The 25,292-nt window shown below is 43.0% G+C and overlaps 1 long non-coding RNA gene across 4 annotated transcripts in view; it reads right to left on the reverse strand.

Annotated features, from left to right (window-relative positions):
* The window catches only part of LOC123999959, an 85,207-nt gene that overhangs the window by 52,937 nt on the left and 6,978 nt on the right, over positions 1-25,292 (reverse strand). For 3 of the 4 annotated variants that reach the window (XR_006832525.1, XR_006832522.1, XR_006832523.1), the window contains 4 exons: positions 10,344-10,392; positions 6,169-6,276; positions 5,867-5,907; positions 5,726-5,764 (listed from right to left, as the gene is read on the reverse strand). The exons of the other annotated variant lie outside the window; for it this stretch is intronic. This is a non-coding gene — a long non-coding RNA (uncharacterized LOC123999959). The remainder of the gene's footprint in view (positions 1-5,725; positions 5,765-5,866; positions 5,908-6,168; positions 6,277-10,343; positions 10,393-25,292) is intronic. 4 annotated transcript variants of the gene reach the window in all.

The raw sequence follows: 25,292 nt of genomic DNA on the forward strand, positions 1-25,292 counted from the left end.
ACCTACCCTGCTAAAAATGGTGACGCCTTTTCTTTAGCCTCTCCAACAAAGATGAACGGAGAGCTGTAAAATCTCAAAGGACAGGTAGGTAGGTGTGTTGAGTCATTTGGCATTAGGCAGTCTAATTTAGGCTTAATATTTTGTACATCCTATAAATGAGTGAGACAGCCAGGTGCCTCTTGTGACACTCTGTTGACAGTCTTATTTTCCATTTTGCTTGTCAAGTTGGGCAGAGTCTAAACTCATGCAGCTTATAGCAAATTTGACCCTCTTAAGAGCTACATTCACTCAGTCAATGCGTTCACAGCTCTGAAGTTCTTACCTCGACCACTTTCACACACCTACCTTGAGCAAAAAATCCTTACATGCATTTTCCCACACACTCAACTGGGCAGGGAAAGTTGAGATTGGTATTTGTCTACATTGAGGGACAAAATCAAAGAAAACACTAACATAGAACTTGATGATTAAAGTAGAAACAATCCTCTCTCTTTTTGGTAACAACAAACACAGAAGCAGAGCACACACATTCTTCCAGGTCATCCACTGGCAACGTACACTAACTATTACCCCATCTTTGTTTTTTTTAAATGAAAGCATCCAATCAATCCATGCCATCTGAACCCAACCATCCATGCCATCTGAATGTACTGTGCAGACTCTACATGGCAAGCTTCTAGCTCTATCGTGGATCTCATGGCCCACGTTGCGTTCTGTGTGTTTATTTTCACCCCGTTCCTCTCAGCTTATCCCTCAGCAGATGGGCGCTAGGCGGATGAGGAGATTTGCTCCCACACTGACTCATCCCACCTGCCGCCCGACGAGGCGCCTGCCTGATACACACAGATGACACCATACGTTGTACCATGGGCGTCTCCCACCCTAGCTGGGAGTATGACTCTCCTGGCTCCATGTCCATAATAACATACAGAACATATAGAATTAGGCCTATTCATAGGTTGCACCTCCGTCACTCGGTCACGTCATGCCATTGTTCTGAACGTTCTCAAGCCGCCCTAAAGTCGTGACAAAGACCAATCATTCTGGACAGAAGCTAACTACTGTTTAGTCTAAATTACACTACAGTGCTTGGAAATACAATGACATTGATAAAGTAGTCGAATGTTTAGTACGAAAAACTTTTCCAGCATTATCATGTTGTCAAATTTACTTTAGACAGATGGCAATGTTGTCATTAGCTAGCAAAGTTTGTCAAAAATAGCTACCAAGGCTAAAGGTAGCTAGCTAAAATCCGGTGTTGTCAGGGTTTTCCTGTGGTGAAGTAGAGGACCAAAACGCAGCGTGGTTATATTGACTCATGTTTAATAAAAACGGATAACCATGAACACTACAAAACAATAAACGTGGAAACCCAAAAACAGCCCTATCTGGTGCAAAACACAGAGACAGGAACAATCACCCACAAAACCCAACACAAAACAGGCTACCTAAATATGGTTCCCAATCAGAGACAATGACTAACACCTGCCTCTGATTGAGAACCATATCAGGCCAAACATAGAAATAGACAAACCAGACACACAACATAGAATGCCCACCCAGCTCACGTCCTGACCAACATTGACAGGTGTCCTCCCCTCAAACTTAGCTAACACTATACTGCATCTAAAGTCAATCTGGCAACATCAAAATGATGACAAAAGGTTTTCCTTCTAATTATTTGCCTCCTTTTGAATGGCATTGTATTTCCAAGCCACTGTAATGCACTTTTGATGAAATATTGTGACAATGCATGCAACCCATGAATAGGATCTCTGTGACCACACCTCCCTCTTTTCCCTGAATTTTCTGGAACTCCGACCTAAAAGACACAACCCAGGACCTACAGGTTAAGGGCTCACACACCAATATCGTTTGCTGGCCGAGAGTACTTAACACATCTGAATGTAATTTGCGATCCAAGTGTGCACAGATTTTATATGTAGAATCGCATCAAAAATGTTGGCAGTCAGACATCTACAGTGGGTGGTCCTTAAAGCACAGCGTGCTGAACGATCGGCAGACGAACACTAGATCCACATTCGGTGCGATGTGTGTGAGCCTTAAGAGAATTTTAAGATTAGTTTGGGATCCAAACTGACATTTAATCTGGTCTAAAATGACTAGATAACATCAAAGACCACTCTTCTCATGTCTCTCTCACAATTGTTGTCCATGTCATACATCACCCTTTGATCTTACAGTTGTAGGATCTTAATTTGAGCCAGTTTTCTACAGCAGTAAAATAATCCTGCAACAACAGGAAATGTGGACATTGGTGTAGGGTTTGATACATTTTTCGTAAGGGAAACGAAGTCTGAAATGTCAAAGGGGAAATTACAAACTTCAGAAGCCTTTTTAAACTTCAAATACACTACTGCATTGCAGGAAAGTTCTCCTGCAACACGCTGATCAAATTAAAATCCGACATCTGTATGAAGATCAAAGCCAGCTGGCAAAAAAATGTCTGCCTTGGTGCACAATTTTGAAAATATGCAAATATGTTCCTAGAAATGTTCTCTACACCATTTGAAAGCCCCAAGCCTACAATGTTCATCAAGGTAGTGAGAGTTGGGGACCGTATGAAACTGTCTGACTGAATCTGTTCCCCACAGCATACGAACCAGTCATAACCACTGACTCTTGCTTAACATCACAATATCTATCCATCAGGGATATCCACCAGTAGGTAGAGGGAAAGATGGTGACCCTGACAAGTGGTCCCCTTAGGGGTGTGATTGGCTAATATCCCCTGATAAGCACTTGTAGCCACGGGGGCTTAGTGGGTGCAAGTGGCTCCAGTCTGCCTGCAGATCCCCAGGTGAACTCTGATTGGAGAGTGGAGACCACAAGCTGCCAGCCCTGGGAAGAAAAGTCTCTCTGCTCATTAAATGGAGTGACTAATGAGACTCACAGCTAGACAGTGACAGAGTAGCAGCTATCGCCTGCCACTCTCAATTTCTCTCTTTTTCTTGCCTCCTAGTGCCAGAGAATGAGCCTGATAAACAATCCTTGACTTCAGCCTGGCAAGTAGTCTAAACAAGGCCCCCAACCTGCATTTGACACTGAATTGTGTATGTGTGTCTGTGTGTGCGTGTCTCAGCAGAGAGAGATACACAACACAGAGATAAAATATTTCTTCACTCTACAATTATACAGTATCGCTGTTGAATCATTTCCCCACCTGTTCCTCTCAATCACTACTTTGATGATTGTTGGATTAAGTTCAATCGTGAGTCACAGTGATTACATACTTCAATTCACAAGTGTTTTCATACACTGGCACTGTGGTTGACTCCAATAATACCAAATGTCAAGAGCAACCTTTTGAAATAAGGGATGTATTCATGACCTGTAATCTCCCCCCAAGTAGAACACAGCTTTCCTGACAATGCCACCATGGTAACCGACATGTGTTATCATCTAGCTCGACTGATGGGGCTTTTTGATTATCAGTAGCAAACTCAGTGAGTGGACATCTGCTGTTGCTGGCTGCTCGGTGGGTGACATATCACGTCTCCTGCTCCTCCTACACACGCCCTCCTTAATGGCACTACGACAACATCTGCTTACCTCACACTCATACACTGACGCATACACTGAGACAACACTGAGACAATACTGCCATTCTGCCCCCAGGCAAACCACAGACACTATATCTCCATAGGAGGGACGATGTTGGGGAGGAGAGATCCAACTTCTAGCTAGCCTACTAGTTCAACAAAATGGTTTGTTTATAACCACAGCACTGGACCCGATTTTATTTAAATAGGTCACATCAGGGCACCAGATTTGCTAAATTAGGCAAAAAGATGGAATCCATTTGGAGAGTTGTACTAATGATTCAAATGAAAAGCATTAAGAAGTCCAATGGCTGCATCTGTCATGAAGGGGACGGAGGTGACGGGGGTGTGGGGGGGGGTCAGGAGTCAGGATCAGATCCACAGCTGCAGCTGGACTGTATGGAGTCACTCCTCTGATACTGATACTGATACTGCTGGTGGTAAGGGATGAGAAGAGTTGGAGGGACGAAACGAGAACATTTGGGCCTAGATATGTTTTTATATTGCTGTATGCTTTCCTGATTTACAACATCAGCAGTGGAAACAGCATTGTCAAATATATCTGCAGTTTAAATGAGCATTTTAGACAATCTTACAAAATAAAATGCAGGCAGCTGTTTCCTCTAATGAATAATTAGAAGAATTTGTTTGATCGTGTTAAAGTCAAAGACTGCTTTCATGTTTAGGGTTCATATTGTTCTCTCCTCTAATGTTCCAGACAATAACCAGATCCCCTGAGATGCTCCAAAATACCTACGGACTGTCAGGATAGAACGAGATCAGGTTACAACGCAGTTGAGTAATAGTATAATAATAACCTGTTAATAGATTTAACATTCACAAAATAACTTGAACCATACATGTACAGTCCCAGTAAAATAATTTGGCACAGCTACTCATTCAAGGGGGTTTCTTTTTTTTTAAACTGTTTTCTACATTGTAGAATAATAGTGAAGACATCAAAACTATGAAATAACACATATGTAATCATGTTGTAACCAAAAAAGTGTTAAACAGATTCTTCAAAGTAGCCACCCTTTCCCTTGATGAGAGCTTTGCACACTTTTTGGCATTCTCTCAACCAGCTTCATGAGGTAGATCATTTGTGGAATTTCTATCCTTCTTAATGCATTTGAGCCAATCAGCTGTGTTGTGACAAGGGAGGGGTAGTATACAAACGATAGCCCTATTTTGTAAAAGACCAAGTCCATAATATGGCAAGAACAGCTCAAATAAGCAAAGAGAAATGACAGTTCATCATTACTTTAAGACATGAAAGTCAGTCAGTGCGGAACATTTCAAGAACTTTGAAGCACCATGAGGACCACCACACAAAAGGAAGCCATAGAGCCTCTGCTGCAGAGGATAAGTTCATTAGATCTCAGAAATTGCAGCCCAAATCAACTCTTTACAGAGTTATAAAGAAAAGCCCTTGAATGAGTAGGTGTGTCCAAACTTTTAACTGGTACTGGTACGGCAGGGTAGCCTAGTGGTTAGAGCGTTGGACTAGTAACCGGAAGGTTGCAAATTCAAATCCCCGAGCTGACAAGGTACAAATCTGTCATTCTGCCCCTGAACAGGCAGTTAACCCACTGTTCCTAGGCCGTCATTGAAAATAAGAATTTGTTCTTAACTGACTTGCCTAGTTAAATAAAGGTTAAAAAAAGACGGAGCCTAACATTAGCAGGGTGAATAACACCTTGGGGAAAAGGGATCTCTAAGAGGTCAAATCACAGGCGTCAACACCTCAGGCATCATGTCACCAGGGACGGCTAGATAAGATGTTGGTGGAAGATGAATATATAAATGGTTCATTTGAAATTCTAACAGGATACAAATGTTCACAGTAACTAAAATCAGCCTGCAAGGAATCACTTACAGCCCGCTGCCATCTCACCTCAACACCACTCTCATTTAGCAGACATTACATTGCAGGCACACTCACTCCATTTGTGCCACCACCAGCAAGTTGACAAATATAACGAGCACCATCTCAAACCTGATTACTGCAACACCCTCAACCCCCGCTGAGTCCTGCTAACTGTATCTCCAGGAACGTCTGCTTCTATTACATATTCAGACGGTGACCTCTATACATATGCACACTTTCTGACTTGACAGGCGAAGGATGCCGTCTGAAGATAAGTGTACACAACAATCACCTTGATGATTCTTCACGGGACTAGACCATGAAGAAAACCCTGAGAGAGGAAGGAGATGGAGAGTAAACAAACCCAGAAAGAAAAGCAACATCATTAGCCCTGGAAATGAAACAGTGAGAAGAAGTGTTTACAGGGATTTACCTGGAAGGGAGGCACTTGGCTCAGCTTCCTCAACAGATCATCTGGAATAGATCGGTTTGGGGAAATTATCAATATGGTACAAGCTCCTGGGGATTGCCAATCTGTGTGAAGGTTTTGAGGTGTTTAGCTCTTTCCCTAACCACATGTGGGAGGAAACAGGAAATAAGAACAAACTCTCTGTATTTACCCTTTCATCAAACACATGCACATTGTAATAACCAAGGAAGGGGAGAAAATCACTTGATTTGTAACTAAAGAGTCCCTTAGAAAGCAGGTGCTGATGAATATTCTGAAGCCACTACCTGCTCAGTTCCGATTGTGATCTGATTGGCCATTGATGAATGCCGACCATGAATATTTATAGAATCAGACACAATAAAGGATGAAGTCTTCAGCCAAGCTCCTTTGTACTAAGAGACAGGAAATAATTGCAAAGAAAGTAAGATCAATCAGACTTCATATTGTCTTCAGATGTAAAACACAGACAAAAGGACAAAAGGCAAGAATTGTCTAAGAGTGACTTGATGCAGAACCAGTGGAAAAGGATGCAGCATAACATGGAAGTGAGAGTTTTACTCTTTCGCAAAGTTCTGAAAGCACACCAATTTAAACATCTACAAATATGTGCAATTCCGACTTGGCACAGTTCTCCCAAACGTATTTCCCAGCAATTTGTCTTCAACAAACTCTTAACCCCCCAAAATATAATTGTTCTATCAGCCTCGTATCTAGCCTCCTCACTCAAAAAATCATGGACAGGTGATTCACCTCTGAAAAGCTGCAACCACCGAGGTCAGATACCATGCAACAGCAGCACGCACTGACGAATACACAAGACAGGTACACACCACCATTCAATATTCAGACTGAACTGTACTATAGTATGGCTCTTGTACCAGAGTCTACTACGTTGACCATCCCCAGCACATCTCATACAGTATCTGAGACATTGAGAGTACATGAAAATACCGTTTTAAACACAGTCACCCATTGAGTCTATTTATGGTGTGACTTTGAAACAAGACTATCGAAAAATGGGGAATTCATTATAAGCATGAACGGAGCTAATGAAATGGGGGACGAGAGAGCTAATCAGTTTGTTACTCCCACTCCCGTCTGATTTATTGGCACGCGTTGTATCTACAGGAAGTGTTTAAGTCACAAGACACGGCTACTCTGTGTCTCTGAGAATGGAAAAGGCAGTGTTTATTCACTCTCCATTCTAATTCCTTCATAGTGCCTTATCTACTCAATTTATTTTCAACAAATTAGCCTTGCTGCAACATGTACTTATCATTCGCAACCACAAAGTGCAACAACATTGGTGATTTCCCACGAAATGCCGTCTATTGTTTCCTTTTGAAATGATGTAATGTTAGGTATTTTGTAGCACGGGAGTAAGGAATCACATTTACAATACTATTAATTAAAAATGAACTATTCTATCATAACAAATGTTACTTTTGTGACCTTCTTTTACACACAACCCATAGTATACAGTAATTTCAAAAGTACAGTGCCTTACGAAAGTATTCGGCCCACTTGAACTTTGCGAACTTTTGCCACATTTCAGGCTTCAAACATAAAGATATAAAACTGTATTTTTTTGTGAAGAATCAACAACAAGTGGGACACAATCATGAAGTGGAACGACATTTATTGGATATTTCAAACTTTTTTAACAAATCAAAAACTGAAAAATTGGGCGTGCAAAATTATTCAGCCCCTTTACTTTCAGTGCAGCAAACTCTCTCCAGAAGTTCAGTGAGGATCTCTGAATGATCCAATGTTGACCTAAATGACTAATGATAATAAATACAATCCACCTGTGTGTAATCAAGACTCCGTATAAATGCACCTGCACTGTGATAGTCTCAGAGGTCCGTTAAAAGCGCAGAGAGCATCATGAAGAACAAGGAACACATCAGGCAGGTCCGAGATACTGCTGTGAAGAAGTTTAAAGCCGGATTTGGATACAAAAAGATTTCCCAAGCTTTAAACATCCCAAGGAGCACTGTGCAAGCGATAATATTGAAATGGAAGGAGTATCAGACTACTGCAAATCTACCAAGACCTGGCCGTCCCTCTAAACTTTCAGCTCATACAAGGAGAAGACTGATCAGAGATGCAGCCAAGAGGCCCATGATCACTCTGGATGAACTGCAGAGATCTACAGCTGAGGTGGGAGGCTCTGTCCATAGGACAACAATCAGTCGTATATTTACATTTACATTTACATTTAAGTCATTTAGCAGACGCTCTTATCCAGAGCGACTTACAAATTGGTGCATTCACCTTATGACATCCAGTGGGACAGTCACTTAACAATAGTGCATCTAAAACTTAAGGGGGGGTGAGAGGGATTACTTATCCTATCCTAGGTATTCCTTAAAGAGGTGGGGTTTCAGGTGTCTCCGGAAGGTGGTGATTGACTCCGCTGTCCTGGCGTCGTGAGGGAGTTTGTTCCACCATTGAGGGGCCAGGGCAGCGAACAGTTTTGACTGGGCTGAGCGGGAGCTGTACTTCCTCAGTGGTAGGGAGGCGAGCAGGCCAGAGGTGGATGAACGCAGTGCCCTTGTTTGGGTGTAGGGCCTGATCAGAGCCTGGAGGTACTGAGGTGCCGTTCCCCTCACAGCTCCGTAGGCAAGCACCATGGTCTTGTAGCGGATGCGAGCTTCAACTGGAAGCCAGTGGAGAGAACGGAGGAGCGGGGTGACGTGAGAGAACTTGGGAAGGTTGAACACCAGACGGGCTGCGGCGTTCTGGATGAGTTGAAGGGGTTTAATGGCACAGGCAGGGAGCCCAGCCAACAGCGAGTTGCAGTAATCCAGACGGGAGATGACAAGTGCCTGGATTAGGACCTGCGCCGCTTCCTGTGTGAGGCAGGGTCGTACTCTGCGGATGTTGTAGAGCATGAACCTACAGGAACGGGCCACCGCCTTGATGTTGGTTGAGAACGACAGGGTGTTGTCCAGGATCACGCCAAGGTTCTTGGCGCTCTGGGAGGAGGACACAATGGAGTTGTCAACCGTGATGGCGAGATCATGGAACGGGCAGTCCTTCCCCGGGAGGAAGAGCAGCTCCGTCTTGCCGAGGTTCAGCTTGAGGTGGTGATCCGTCATCCACACTGATATGTCTGCCAGACATGCAGAGATGCGATTCGCCACCTGGTCATCAGAAGGGGGAAAGGAGAAGATTAATTGTGTGTCGTCTGCATAGCAATGATAAGAGAGACCATGTGAGGTTATGACAGAGCCAAGTGACTTGGTGTATAGCGAGAATAGGAGAGGGCCAAGAACAGAGCCCTGGGGGACACCAGTGGTGAGAGCGCGTGGTGAGGAGACAGATTCTCGCCACGCCACCTGGTAGGAGCGACCTGTCAGGTAGGACGCAATCCAAGCGTGGGCCGCGCCGGAGATGCCCAACTATATTGCACAAATCTGGCGTTTATGGAAGAGTTGCAAGAAGAAAGCCATTTAAAGCCACTTAAAGATATCCATAAAAAGTGTCGTTTAAAGTTTGCCACAAGCCACCTGGGAGACACACCAAACATGTGGAAGAAGGTGCTCTGGTCAGATGAAACCAAAATTGAACTTTTTGGCAACAATGCAAAACGTTATGTTTGGCGTAAAAGCAACACAGCTCATCACCCTGAACACACCATCCCCACTGTCAAACATGGTGGTGGCAGCATCATGGTTTGGGCCTGCTTTTCTTCAGCAGGGACGGGGAAGATGGTTAAAATTGATGGGAAGATGGATGGAGCCAAATACAGGACCATTCTGGAAGAAAACCTGATGGAGTCTGCAAAAGACCTGAGACTGGGACGGAGATTTGTCTTCCAACAAGACAATGATCCAAAACATAAAGCAAAATCTACAATGGAATGGTTCAAAAATAAACATATCCAGGTGTTAGAATGGCCAAGTCAAAGTCCAGACCTGAATCCAATCGAGAATCTGTGGAAAGAACTGAAAACTGCTGTTCACAAATGCTCTCCATCCAACCTCACTGAGCTCGAGCTGTTTTGCAAGGAGGAATGGGGAAAAAATTCAGTCTCTCAATGTGCAAAACTGATAGAGACATACCCAAGCGACTTACAGCTGTAATCGCAGCAAAAGGTGGCGCTACAAAGTATTAACTTAAGGGGGCTGAATAATTTTGCACACCCAATTTTTCAGTTTTTGATTTGTTAAAAAAGTTTGAAATATCCAATAAATGTCATTCCACTTCATGATTGTGTCCCACTTGTTGTTGATTCTTCACAAAAAAATACAGTTTTATATCTTTATGTTTGAAGCCTGAAATGTGGCAAAAGGTCGCAAAGTTCAAGGGGGCCGAATACTTTCGCAAGGCACTGTATACTGTCTAACTACTGACTGATGTTAAAGGGTTGAAAGAGAAATATAGGGGAAGGTTACTTAACCTTCTATATCATCAGTAGCTACTGTTCCTCACACAGAGAAAAGGCACTTACATTTAGTAACAGGGGGTGGTAATGTTCCTCTTGTGCAGACACAGCTGAGCTACATTTGGAAATAAAGAAAGCTGTAATTATTGTCATTCTCTAATGTAGCTCCCCCTTAGCTAAACCTCCCGACCCACACAGCAGTAGGGAACACTCGTAAAAAGAAATATACAAAAATAACAGTAGCTTTCCACTGGCTATGTTTCTTGCATTATTCCTTACACTTCACTCCCTGAACTACATGAAGAGATAACTTCACTTTAATATTTCATCATTATATACCACAATGCACAACACACAAAAAAAACCTGCCTAGAGATGCAACTTAGATCTGATTAGATCTGATTTACCCTTTGAGAAGCAGTCTCTTCCTGGACGATGTACTTGAGCGGTTTAAAGTGAATGCAAGTTAACTATTCAACTAGACTAGAAAGAGGAGCCATTTTGTTCTCAATGTTACTTTCGTTATTGTCAGAAATCTGTACACATACATGGATACACTTAGTGGCCAGTTTATTAGGAACATCGTGGCTTGCTATATAAAGCAGGCATACAGGCATCCAGTTACTGTTCGATTGAATGTTAGTGAAAGATTAGTGGAATCTGTGTGGGTAGCTGGACAGGTAGGATGACTGACAGTGAAGGTGAACAGGTGGTCACGTGTCAGGTGACAGAGGAATGGATGAGACTGAGGCAGGAATTCCTTTAACCATAAAGTGGTATATTTACTGAGTAGTCTTCATGGACGCACAGAACTTCTGGATCAGATGGAGTTAAGGAAGAGAAAGCAGCGAGATCAGGCGATGGCAATTTCCTCCTTTTATGGAGTTGGAATCTGTCGGACATTTCCACCTGACATAATTAAAGTGCCTCTGGCCCAGCTGAGTAAATGGCAATGAATTAAAGGATTATTGTCAAAACTAGTGACCTAAGCGACTTTGAGCGTAGTATGGTCGTCAGTGCCAGGCGCGCCGGTTCCAGTATTTCAGAAAAAGCCGGCCTCTTGGGCTTTTCACACACAACAGTGTCTAGGGTTTACAGAGAATGGTGCAACACACAAAAAACATCCAGTCAGCGGCATTCCTGTGGGCAAAACAGCTTGTTGATGAGAGAGGTCGAAGGAGAATGTCAAGAATTGTGCAAGCTAACAGGCTGGCCACAAACAGGCAAATAACATTGCAGCACAACAGGCATCACGGAATGCACAACTCGTCAGTCCTTGTCACGGACGGGCTATTGCAGCAGACGACCACACCAGGTTTCACTCCGATCAGCTAAAAACAAGAAGAAGCGGCTCTAGTGGGCATGCAATCACAAACACTGAACAATTGAGGAGTGGAAAAACATTGCATGGTTCTTCGAATCCCGGTTCCTGTTGCGTCATGCTGATGGCAGCGTCAGGATATGGTGTAAGCAGCATGAATCCATGGCCCCATCCTGCCTGTTGTCAACGGTACAGACTAGTGGTGGTGGTGTAATGGTGTGGGGAATGTTTTCCTGGCACACGTTAGGTCCCGTGATACCAATTGAGCAACGTTTCCATGCATCAAAGAATTTGGGTTGTTCTGGAGGCAAAGGGGGGTCCGACCCCGTACTAGATGGGTGTACCTAATAAACTGAAAATATAGGGTAACCATTTTGCATAATTGACACCATATACCCATAATTCAAACACATTGACTAACAAAGGATGGGATTGCAGTGGGGGGTTGTAGTGAAATGAGTGAGGACGGACAGGGTAGCCTAGTGGTTAGAGCGTTGGACTAGTAACTGGAAGGTTGCAAGTTCAAACCCCTGAGCTGACAAGGTACAAATCTGCCGTTCTGCCCCAGAACAGGCAGTTAACCCACTGTTCCTAGGCCGTCATTGAAAATAAGAATTTTACCTTAAATAAAGGTTTTAAAAAATTAAAAAATCTAGAGTGTCACACTATTGTTGTGAGGCCTTGAAGGAAGAAAACAACAATAGTACCACAGAGGGCGGGTTGTTTCTCTATTAATTGGCCCTATGATGGGGCTGACGTGTGATCATCATCACCGTGATAACCTCATGCTTTAGTTTTGGGCATGCCAGCCAAATAACTGACACTGTAATTACATTAACATAATCATGACTCAAGGATTGAGGTAGGAGGAAAGGTGAGGTAGGAGGAAAGGGACGAGGAGGATTCGATTGATTCTTGGATAAACATATCTGAATGGATAGTGTGAATGAGTGACAAAGTGACATACTGTATTTACTTCTAAATAAATATTATCCATTACACAAGCCCTGTGATTTCTAGCATGATTAGGTCTTCTTTATATGTTAAATCTGCAATATGCAAACTTTTTGGGAAACCCAACCAAAATCACATAAAAATGAGTTATAGATCTGTCATTCTCATTGAAAACAAGTCTAGATCTGTTCTGTGTGAGCTATTTCTTTGCTTCCGTGCTTAAGTTCCATTTTTGCGTCCTTTACCTTATGTTTTGTACACCAGCTTCAAACAGCTGAAAATACAAAGTGTTTGGTTATGGAAAATATATTTCACAGTGGTTTAGATGGTACAATGATTTTCTGCACTATAAATGTTTGTTTTGTCACATAAACTGAAATTAGGCAAACTACTTGAATTTTTGCAACCAGGAAATGGCGCAGGTAGAAGATTGGGTCTTTCTATGTTTAAAAGCTTTGGACTCAATATAAATGGGTTACAGAATCATAACAACAGTCTGTGTTTTATGTCATCCAGGGGGGGGGGGGTCGGCTCAGTAATGTTATTCATCACCCTGGGCAACGAGTTGACGGGGGGTGTATGGAGGGGGGTGTTGCGTTTGATATACAGGCTAAGAAAGTAAATCATTTTCCAGCTCGCTATGTCATTAATTATAACCCTTCCAGCTCATTCAAGTGCATCCCTCTCCATACACAGCGGTGGCCCTGAATATTCATACTGTTCATAAAACAGCCTGCCTGATCAATGTGTTGGCCTGCCAAAGACAACACACCACATCAGGTCTGATGGTAGGATATTAGGATGCATTCCAGCCAGGGCAGGCACTGGGCCCTGCCACTTTCTAGGGGCCTGCAGGCCTTACGACTCTCACTACTGCTATCTCTTAACTTACACCCCACCTTGACTATGTTTCATCTGAGGATCTGCCAATATGACATTACAAACAAGATCCTTCCTTATTCCATTGCACATCTCCATGTGTAGCATGTGTAGCATCAGATAGATATAATGATGAAGAGTTCCATGAGCACTGTACCTTCTTCCACTACACATTAATGTGCCTGTCTGCCTGAAGCAACCCAATAGGGCTGCCAGGACAAGAGGAGCAATACAGTGAGTATGTAGGGGGAGCATATGTTCAGACAAGCCGAGCCACGGTACCACACGGCCCTGCCGTAGCCACAAGGGATGCAGGGATATTCATTATCATGGTTGGAGGTTTCGGAGTCGCTTGCTGGGATGCTAATAAGCCAAGAGATCAAAGAGAGGATGCTCAGTGAGAGCGGCTCCCGCAGAACTCTGTGGCCCATATTGCTGCTCTGTTCTGGGCTCCCACCTGCTCCTCTCTCCCTCTCCCTCCACCTGATCCCCCCCAGCCCACCACACACACCCAGGCTACCAGCCAGGATAGAGACAGCCATGCCATGGGCACCCATCAACAACCAATCGCTAATTCCCTGTGTTAATAGGGTAACCTGCGCTGGAAACACAACCCATTTCCACATGACTAATAGCGCATTTGAGGTGGTTTCAGCTCTCATTTGAGGGATGAATATTGACCCATAAAGTACTATGTTTAATACCTTGTAATGTGCCTTGTGTACCCAAGGCCATTTGTGAAGTTAGAGCCACTTCAGTTTTTTTACACTTGTGTTCTGAAGAGCTGCAGCACCTGCCTAATGACAGGAAGAGGTCTAAACATTCCCAGATAGCCTACAAACATATTTTTATCCACCAAAGCTTTCATCAAGCACTTGCACCCTCTGGTGAGTGGATTAGACTTTTTCTGACAACAAAACAACATTTATATAAATAGCATGAGAAAGTGAACACAGACGACTGGAAAGTGCCAGAACTCAACTGGAAATAAACTTTAATAATACATTGTAAGATTAAATTTGTTCAAAGTTTAATCTGGATCAAAACCACTGAGTTACTGCACTTAAGCGAGACAGAACCAATTTTCTGGGATGTGGGCCTTGGATAAGTCTTTGTCAGATCAATGCGCCTTTAAACAAATCAATGCTCTGCTGACTTAGCCATGAAAGGTGTAATATAAAAGCCTGTGCGTGTGTGTGTGTTTGTGTGTGTGTGTGTGCGTGTGTGTGTGCGTGTGTGCACGCGTGTGTGTATGTGTGCGCGCGCGTGTGTGTGTGCATATTGATGGGGGTTAAAGATAGAAAGGTTCAGCTGGTTGCATTTCACTTGAACTTTGTTATCAGCAACATCAATGGCAACTTTCCCTTTTCCATGGTCATCCATCTGTCTCTTTGGAAATGACTTAGCATTTTCAAAACAGACTGTTAGCGAGACAAAAGACCGGCTCTAAATAGAACTGACGTCAGCACTGAACATGATGAAAACAAATATTAGGCTAACTAGTGAGGGAGCGAAGAATGCAGAAAAATCTGTAGCAAGATGTAACTCTGATACAGCCCAAAAACTTGGGTGGAAAAGAGCACACCCCTTTGGAGGGCAGGGCTGATTGTGTATAGGCTAGTAGACATAAGTAACGTCGGTCTAAGCAGTGTTTCATTACTGAAGAATTGAGACTCAAAATGTCATACTCCAATTGTATATATTTTCTCTCTAGCAGGTCCGTCATCATAATGAGGGTCTGGGACAAGGAATGACCCTGGCTTTCCTCTAACATCCTCATTTGCATTAGGCCAATTTCTGAAGTATTCCTTGTCTGTGATTTGACCTATTCAGACATGACTCCCTAGTGTCCCTAGTTCTCTAACACATTAGTGAGTGTGTCTCTCTGTGACACCTCAGAGGTCCCCTTCTCACTGACAGGACAAGCGTGTTAAGTGATTCGACAGCTCGGTGCAAATGCATATCAGATGAACTTCAGTACACGGGGCTAAAAGGGGATAAAATGCTCTTACTGGTGAGCTAAACAAGTTTCCATTTCTCTGTGTAAGTCAGCCAATCTTTCGCCGTGAGTGAATAATTGTTAGCGTTCAAAATAAAAATGTGTTCATTTGTTGCATTTCCTCATGTCCTGAATGAACTGGAAATGGTTTAGAGCAGTCCGACCCTTACTGGCCATAGGAACATGACATATTCACTTGGTTGGCTGCCTCGCTTGGCTGGGTGCCAATCATAGAGGAACGCCACATGTAAACTAAGTGTTTGTGACATGAATCAGATAACCCTGTCACACAGACACCCTCGTCATTTTACAACTCAAGTCAGCCAAGGTTGCAAGCCAGAGGGATACTCACTCCAGGAATATATCTCCAACTGTCAGAACCTATTATCGGCATGTATGAACAAGATCGATTCTGACGTAAGATATGACACTGGGTTAAGCTATAGGAAAGGAGACAAGCGAATGCAAGGACTGGTATGAAATTACTGTGCGACGTGTGTCACACCAGATAGACGGAAATTCACATTCACCCACGGTCTCCCCATCTTTTTAAATGTATCCTGAATGGTAAGCAATCTTCCCCATAGAGAATATTCCAAATGGCATCTAGGAGTGACTCTTTATTGACAAAAGAGAGGAAATAATGTCAACCATTTAAGCACGCACACTCATTTACTCATTAATTTAATAAACAGCTGGCTTAATAATGGCCATACGTCTGGGTACACTCATCAGACACGCTTCACTTGGTAGATAAAGAAGGATGAGCGATTTCTGAAATTGCTCTACACACCTTGGGATGCTTCAAATAGGCCTACCCTACCCATAATGCAAATGTCCTTCCAGAACTCTTGGAGATAACTCGTCTGAATAAATGTATGACTGAACTGGAATTGATTCCTGTCCTATTTTATTCTGTTCTATTTCAATCTAAAAATAGTGTGCAGACAACGTTTTGTGAATCAGGTCCTCTCTCAGGACTGATTTGAATAAGAATAGTCCCCTTGCCTGTGTGGGTTGATTGGAAATCCAAGACGTTCAGGTCACTCGTAGTGATAACAGACTCAGAGAGAGCTGAAACCTGGAATTACTTAGCAAGAGCGGTAAATATGAGAGGGGTACTTCAACCATAGGTATCTGAAAACAGCCTGTGACCAAATTCAATTTCATTAAACACTTTTTCTAAATTGCCCTGCACACCCTACACTCAAAATATATTTGAAGGGAAGTTGTTCCCTGAACCCTGTGTAATTTCAAAGTCTAAAGTAAAAACCTTCTTATCTTTACTGGTAATTAATTTCCCTCCTTGAAGTGAAAAAAATGACATATTTTCAGAGACTCACTCTTATAAGAAAAATGTGTGAAGCGATGTACAAACTGAGACAAGCATCTATAAAGTGCACAAAAAAATACAGTCACACATTGAACATTCAAACTATAGCCTAGTACCGTAACTATCATCAGAATAGCCTTTCAATTTTGGGGGGGAAAACGTGTTCCATATATTCGATGACAGGAGGACACATTTTAGATACTAAAAGAAACACTATATAGGAGGATCATAATTTGAGCCAGTTTTCTACAGCAAAAAAAAAAAAGAGAAGTAAAATAATCCTCCTGGGGGAGCTGAGGAGTATTTTGTCCTCTCTGCTGACCAGTATTTTTCTCCGCTCATGAGTAATAAAGGCCTAGATCACACACCAGTAATCTCAGCTAAACATTGTCATAAGGCCCATGCTTGAGTGTTCATAAACCGATAGCAAATGGTAAAGCATCAATATTTTTGCAAATCCTCAGTCAACTGTAATCTTAAATCAGTATTGCGTTGACTTACAAATGTAGGGTATAGGCTAATCATTAGTGACGTAAACCTTATATCACTTGTGGCCATAGCAACATCTGCATCTACAACATCTACACCAAGTCACTTGGCTCTGTCATAACCTCACATGGTCTCTCCTATCATTGCTATGCAGACGACACACAATTAATCTTCTCCTTTCCCCCTTCTGATGACCAGGTGGCGAATCGCATCTCTGCATGTCTGGCAGACATATCAGTGTGGATGACGGATCACCACCTCAAGCTGAACTTCGGCAAGACGGAGCTGCTCTTCCTCCCGGGGAAGGACTGCCCGTTCCATGATCTCGCCATCACGGTTGACAACTCCATTGTGTCCTCCTCCCAGAGCGCTAAGAACCTTGGCGTGATCCTGGACAACAAACTGTCGTTCTCAACTAATATCAAGGCGGTGGCCCGTTCCTGTAGGTTCATGCTCTACAACATCCGCAGAGTACGACCCTGCCTCACACAGGAAGCGGCGCAGGTCCTAATCCAGGCACTTGTCATCTCCCGTCTGGATTACTGCAACTCGCTGTTGGCTGGGCTCCCTGCTTGTGCCATTAAACCCCTACAACTCATCCAGAACGCCGCAGCCCGTCTAGTGTTCAACCTTCCCAAGTTCTCTCACGTCACCCCGCTCCTCCGCTCTCTCCACTGGCTTCCAGTTGAAGCTCGCATCCGCTACAAGACCATGGTGCTTGCCTACGGAGCTGTGAGGGGAACGGCACCTCAGTACCTCCAGGCTCTGATCAGGCCCTACACCCAAATAAGGGCACTGCGTTCATCCACCTCTGGCCTGCTCGCCTCCCTACCACTGAGGAAGTACAGTTCCTGCTCAGCTCAGTCAAAACTGTTCGCTGCTCTGGCTCCCCAATGGTGGAACAAACTCCCTCACGACGCCAGGACAGCGGAGTCAATCACCACCTTCCGGAGACACCTGAAACCCCACCTCTTTAAGGAATACCTAGGATAGGATAAAGTAATCCTTCTCACCCCCCCCCCCCTTAAAATATTTAGATGCACTATTGTAAAGTGGTTGTTCCACTGGATGTCATAAGGTGAATGCACCAATTTGTAAGTCGCTCTGGATAAGAGCGTCTGCTAAATGACTTAAATGTAAATGTAAATGCATAATGGATTATTATCTGCTAACAGCTGCCCACTGCACTGAAATAGTCCTCTACTGTAAAATTGAATGAAACTACTGGCCCTGTTAGGTATGGAAGCCCCATCCTGCAAAGCAGATACTCCACTGGGGATAGAAGCACAGTACAGTACATCACAGCCCTACCAAGACCAGCCTGAGGGTGGAACAGGGGGAAGAGAGCTACTCTCTCTATGTATTAGTCTCATCTCAAGTGTGTTACACCAGAAAGTAGCACCACAGGAAACAGTGAACCAGTGTCTGTCAAGTCAGATGTGGAGAGCGTAACAAAGTTCCACCACTGAAAGGACCATGATGAGGCTTGGAGCCTCTAGGCAGGCATAACTTTTTATCTTCCTGCTGCGTAAGCAAGCGCTGAAATAGTCTGATCAGAGTCTGTGCCTTCCTTGACAGATTTCTTTAGGATGTACAGGTGTTGACATAATTCCAAGGTACTTCCAGATCAGAAAGGGAGATAAAATAAGATGCTCTATTCTAGGTGGTGCCCAAACTGCTTATTATTAATATTAACATCAAATCAAATCAAATTTATTTATATAGCCCTTCGTACATCAGCTGATATCTCAAAGTGCTGTACAGAAACCCAGCCTAAAACCCCAAACAGCAAACAATGCAGGTGTAACATATACTTTACTTTTTGTCCTGGTCAATTGCATTATGTAGGATATGCTTTGAAACATAAAACAGAAGTAAGAATGATTTAATGAGGCGTTTCTAGTTTCCAATGATGCAAATTAAATCCATGTACTGCCCATCTCCTGGGGTCTGAGAGCAGGAAGAGATGTCAGGGATGCATCCTCTCCCACACAGCTAATTGGCCGATTCAATGGGCCTAATTGGGTCATCAGCTGCGTTGATTTGCTTTGGTTACAACGATCTGAACGGCTGAGTTCCGGTGCCTTCCAGATGTCAAGACAAAGCCAACACACATCTCTCATTTCCTGGAGCTATCCTCACCAGGGCTGGAAGGGGGCTGAGACACGGTATTTATAGCTGGGTGACACCACTGCAGGGGCGGCCGGAGGGAAAGGAGGGGGGGTCTTTAACTGTCATCAGGACTGAGGTGGTACTGAATGCCAGGGTTTAGACCAGTTATCCTTGACACGATATTGGAGCGAGAGTCACTTAGATGGTATTCTAATCTAAAATACCTCCTAACAGTGGATGGCACTGTTGACCTGGTGGTGGTGTTGCATAACAAAAGAAAGAGAAATGGGTAAATGGGCTATGGGGGCATTCAAAGTCAACACTGACAGAACGAGAGGACTCAGAGCAGGAGAAGTTTCCCCCCATGGTTTGACATTGGTTTTGCTGTCTCCTCGTGTCTCAGAGCCCTGTGTAGGCTGTAACTGTTTTACATTTGTCATGCCGGTGAAAGAGGACCCAAAAAACCCAAATACAAACAAAAAACACAACTTTCACTCGAAATGACGAGGACAAACTGGAGACTCGATCTTGAACAGCAGGTGAACAGCAGGTTGCCTCGGGAAGGCACTTGAACCAGACAGACTCAGACACCTGCTCACCACGCAGCATCTGAGGAAAACACGACACGACAGGGCGATACACAAACACAGCACGGTGAATTCTAGACAAGGAACCGACAGGACAGGAACGGAACACAAAGGAAGAAATAGGGACTCTAATCAGGGGAAAGGATCGGGAACAGGTGTGGGAAGACTAAATGATTGATTAGGGGAATAGGAACAGCTGGGAGCAGGAACGGAACGATAGAGAGAAGAGAGAGCGAGAGAGTGAGAGAGGGAGGGGGAGAGAGAGGGATAGAAAGAGGGAAACGAATAGAATGGGAAGCACAGGGACAAGACAAGATAATAAATGACAAAACATGACAACATTTCCTATTACTTGTTCTTTGAAGTTAATTATAGCAAAATTGACATAGGGGAGATTGGTTCAGGATGTTGTGTATCCCAGGAAATTATCAGAATTCATGTAAACATTACAGTTTAAAAACATAGCTTGTCCAAGAAAAAGTGGTCTCTTGGCAAAACTTACCCCGCCTTGCATTATGCCTGGGAAGAAAAGGTTTCAAATTGCTCAAATTCCCATTGGCTCAACATCTTAAAATGATATACTTTAATTTAGACACAAGCAATAAATTCATTTGGCTTGGAGAAAATCAAGCTTAACACTTTTCCATATGGTTTCTTCCTTCACAGACTCCATTAAATGATGACCTCATCCTAAATATTTTTTCAAATTATTCATTTTGTGTATGGTTTCCTAGACGCAATGGTGGCTGCACAACAAGCAGCAGCAACAGACAAGAACTAAACTCAAAAGGGTGCAAAAGAAAGAACAAATAAAAAATGTATCATATATAGGCCTCTTCCTTGTTGAATGCCATGACATGACTCCGATTCTTCTGTGTCTTCCACAAAGGCTTCATTCTACTGGTGAAACGATACCATTTCCTTCACACTTTTATGACAGCGCAAGGACAGAAGAAAACAATTCAATTAAATCCAACCGCGGAAATAACAGTGTCAAGGAAAAAAACAGGTCCTCTTTGTATCTTCGGGGGAGGGATGATTTCTATGTGGTGGGCATCCTTTTGCTGATGTGGAAGAGAGAGAGACAGCATCCCTCGGGCTCTCTCCTAGCTGTGACTGTCCCCAGGGCTTGGCACAACTGCTGTGCTGTGTCCCCCATGCTCAGAGGACATCATGCAATAAATGAGTCCAACAGGAGGGTCTGACAGCATTTATGCCCCAAAAGCCCTCTGCACCAACTAGAGAAGGTGGGAAGCTATATAGTCTGTAGTGTTTTGCTCTGCCAAGCTGTTATCAGCCTATAAAACACTTAATTCCAAGGTTCTGTTAAACACATGTTAGGTTTTATTTGGATGCTTAGTGTTCACAGGGGACAGTGGTACAGCTCTGGAATCTGGTTCTGAGGATGGGTTGACTAGGGTTATCAGACTGAGTCAAATCTGTAGACAACATGCTCTTAATGGATCCCCAAGCACTGTCTGCTTATCACATGGTGATTTAATGACTGACAAAAGGGGAAGTGGCTGTCATGGGTCCCACAGAAGAATCGTTGCTCATTACTTATGGTAACACACACAATCCAGGGTTTCATTAGACCTGCCAACAGCAACAGTGTCCGTGGGGCTCTGTCTGCTCCATCGGTCTCTTAGAAACTCTGAGCTTTAAGGGGCCGCTGGTAGTTTGGAAATGTGAATGCCCCCTCCTTTTTCAATATAGGCAGTATGCAAATTAATACTGTAGGCTACTATGTGCACTCATATGGCCTTATGAAAAACCTTCTGGGGACTCAATATTACATTGACAAATTAATCTCATCAAGAAGCAAAATACTGTAATAAAAAAGGATCTGAAAACAGAGACTGAAAGGGAAATGTAACACTCCATGTTGCAGTTCAATCTGTAACACCAGGGGCTTGTGTTTAGAACACTGAAGTCATATGTTGTAAGCAGAGGGTGGATGCCAATCAACCAAATGGTGGCTGGTTGTATCTATGAGGGTGCACCTCAAGCATGCCTACTTAATAATGTGTGAAAGTATGTAAATTAGTCTAAAATGGGAAAATGTCTTCCTATATGAAGTTTTGCAAATTCATTCTTCAGAATATTACATTTTCCTAATAATTATCTCCCATTGTCCTGTACAGCATACTAATGTGGGATTCTGTGTTTTACATTATAGCCATTACCATGTAAATATATGATTAAATATTATCTGATGTTGGTTGTGTGAAGTATCTGCATTTGTGCACTTGAGCATCATCATGAGATTAAACAACTGCTTGCTACATCTACTTGCCTGTTTGTGTGTGTGACAAGAACTGAGTAACATTGTGTGACCTGCATGTTGCAAAACTGTATATAACAGCCCAGCAGATGCTTTGTCCTTGTGTTTGTATGTAACAATATCGAGCACATGGTGTGACTTGCTGTATCTTACAAAGTTTTGGTTAATCAGGTATAGGAAGGGGTGGTCATCACAAGGTTTAACTGAGATGGAAAAATACTGAACAACACAATAGCAGGAACTGAGCAACTGTTATAACTAGGCTGCGATAGCAGAACAGTAAGAATCTATACATCGACGGAGGGAGGACTCCAAGAAGCGCCAAGAGGCAGGGACCAGCCTGAGCGCCTGCGATAGGCTGAGCAAGTCTAAACCACGCTCAGCCTCTACTGTGATAGTTCCAACCCGTCTGTTGGCCTATCACAGTATAAGAACACTGTTTATGTACATCCTGTCAGTTCCCTGTTCTGCCCTATGTGGTGTTACAGTGAGCCCGTATGTACGAAAGTTGCATTTGCTATTTATTGCTTAGTTAATAAAAAATATATAGTATACAATCGGTGACTCATTGTCATATTTATCCTGATACCAGATTCGAATTTATGCAACTCTAACACTAATCAGGTAAAGAAGTGGGATGTATCAGGTCAACTGTAGCTCAGTTGTTAGAGCATGGCGCTTTGGGTTCGATTCCCGGACCACCCATATGTAAAATGTAAGCACACATGACTGTAAGTCACTGGATAAAAGTGCCAGCTAAACAACATATATTATGATATTCTGTATATTATATACAGTAGTATTATACTATATAGTATTATTATATTAAATGGGAGATGGCTATTGTGGACAATGAAACAAAAATGTGCTGTAATGCAAAAGGTTTTCCCATGAACTCTGCAGCACCATGACAGAGGTAAGATAAGAACACTGTTATTAGGAGCTATTAGAGGCTAGATTCTCACAAAACGAATGACTCTCTAATGGACTATTATCAAAGGCCAAATAGAGGTTGCTTATATTTGGCCTGTTTCACTACATGTACAGGTGGGTAACCTGTACGAGTGTGAAATGTGTTTTTTGCATATCCCAACTACCCCTGAGACACGTACCTTGCTTGCCAACCCATGTACCATACCCAGCAGTGCTATAACATATGTCCATTTAACATAGAACACAGCTTGTCCACGATTTATGTTAAGGCCTATGAGCATAGAACACTACTGAATAAAAGGACATAAATTGGTCTTGCAATTTTACAGTCGAATTGGTCTGCATATCTAAGCATAACATTTTGTGTTTTATGCACCCAACAAGCAGAGAGCAACGAAGCCTCCTGTACTCAACAGACATTCTGGGTATTGAAGAGTGGAGGTACAGTGTGAGTAATCATGGGCATACCCTGACTAGTGGGTCTGGGGGGATTCAGATAGGAGGCTTAAAGATCAACTCAGCTGCTAATATGCTAATGAACATTTCAATCAGTCTAGCCTACTTATAAAAACACATTTTAATACCAACCCTCAATGCTTTGTACAGATAGGGCTGTCTCCCATCATGCATTAGTTGAGTTTGCATTGTGTGGAAAGGTTTTTTGTCAAGGGTGAATGAATGCCTAGGAAACAGTTAAGAGGATTTAAAACGTTATAGAAAAGACAGATTTATTTTCTTTCTCTAACAATCAGACAGACCCCACACCATTCAGCGTCAATGTAAAAAGATCACACCTCAGATTTGGGTTATTTGTTGCTCTCTGAATCATGCCTCTATCAACGCTTGGTTGATTGCCTAATGGTTTAGAGGCACAGGCTACAGCATGTGACAAGGGTTAAAATCATCCAGGGATATGAAAGTGTATGTGAGAAATGTATTAGCTAAGGCTGACATGGATTCAAAGTGGGCTACATTTGACAAATTCATTTGACAAACCCATGTACCATACCCAGCAGTGCTATAACATATGTCCATTTTACATAGAACACAGCTTGTCCACAATTATGTATCTATTAATTTCCCAAATGAATTGGGTTCCTAATTGAATAGGGTTGTGTGGATCTCCTTTCTAACCAACAAAGGGAAACCATGAAGGAGAGAGCATACATAGAGTCACAATCATTTTCATCACACCATGATCTACCTCCCAAGCCGAGTATGAGGCTGAATGGCATGATTTCAGTCACTGTTTCAAATGGTTAAAATGGCTTTGGCTCACACAGCTGGATATTTCAGAGCTCTTGAATGGATATGTCTCGGTCAGACGTTTTCATACTGAAAACCAGGAGTCAATTTGATTGTGTATTAGGAACGAAGGCCTCTGTTCTTATTAATTGTGAAAACTTGCCTCCATCCAGTTAGATGGAATTATTTGGTGCCAATCAATGTTCCATTTAAACTGCGCGTGTGTCGCGCACCTCTTACAGGACTGCTGTGCAGAAGAAATGACAGGTCGCACAGAGACGCAAGAGATTGAACTTGAGTTCGCCCCATTTGTTTAGACTATATAGATCAACGTGTTTTCTGTGATCGAATAAACATTATATCAGCAAAACAAATCTAACTTTGCAAGATTTAGTCTTTGATTTTCTGGAGGGAGAGCCGAGCGCAAAGGAGTAAAATTCTATTGGCGGGGGTAGGCCACGAGCGGTCTTTCAATCATCCGCGATTGAATGCCCTTTTCAGATCAGAGCGCATGTGCTCATTTGTTGATATTCTTTGCTAGTAAGCGAGTTATTAGACCAGTTATAGATAATTATAGGTCAGCCATGGGGAGCTACTGCTTCCTACAAGAGCACAAAACATGTAGGCTACATTTCAAGTAATCTTTGAAAAGCCAGTCAGGTAAAAAGCTTACGTCTTAATTAAAGGGCAGTGTTGTATTTGACGCAGGCTTGAATGTGCAAATAAGCCAATAGGCAGAGAGGTAGCCTACATTGTCTAATTCGCTACATGGTAATAATAATGACTGTTATTTTGGAAAGTGGTTTCTTGCATCATACAATACAATGCAATTTACAGTCACCGATTTGGCCCATGGTGTTACAGACCCTAGTAAAAAAT

The sequence above is a fragment of the Oncorhynchus gorbuscha genome, linkage group LG16 (assembly GCF_021184085.1).
Source record: "Oncorhynchus gorbuscha isolate QuinsamMale2020 ecotype Even-year linkage group LG16, OgorEven_v1.0, whole genome shotgun sequence".
Lineage (NCBI taxonomy): Eukaryota > Metazoa > Chordata > Actinopteri > Salmoniformes > Salmonidae > Oncorhynchus > Oncorhynchus gorbuscha.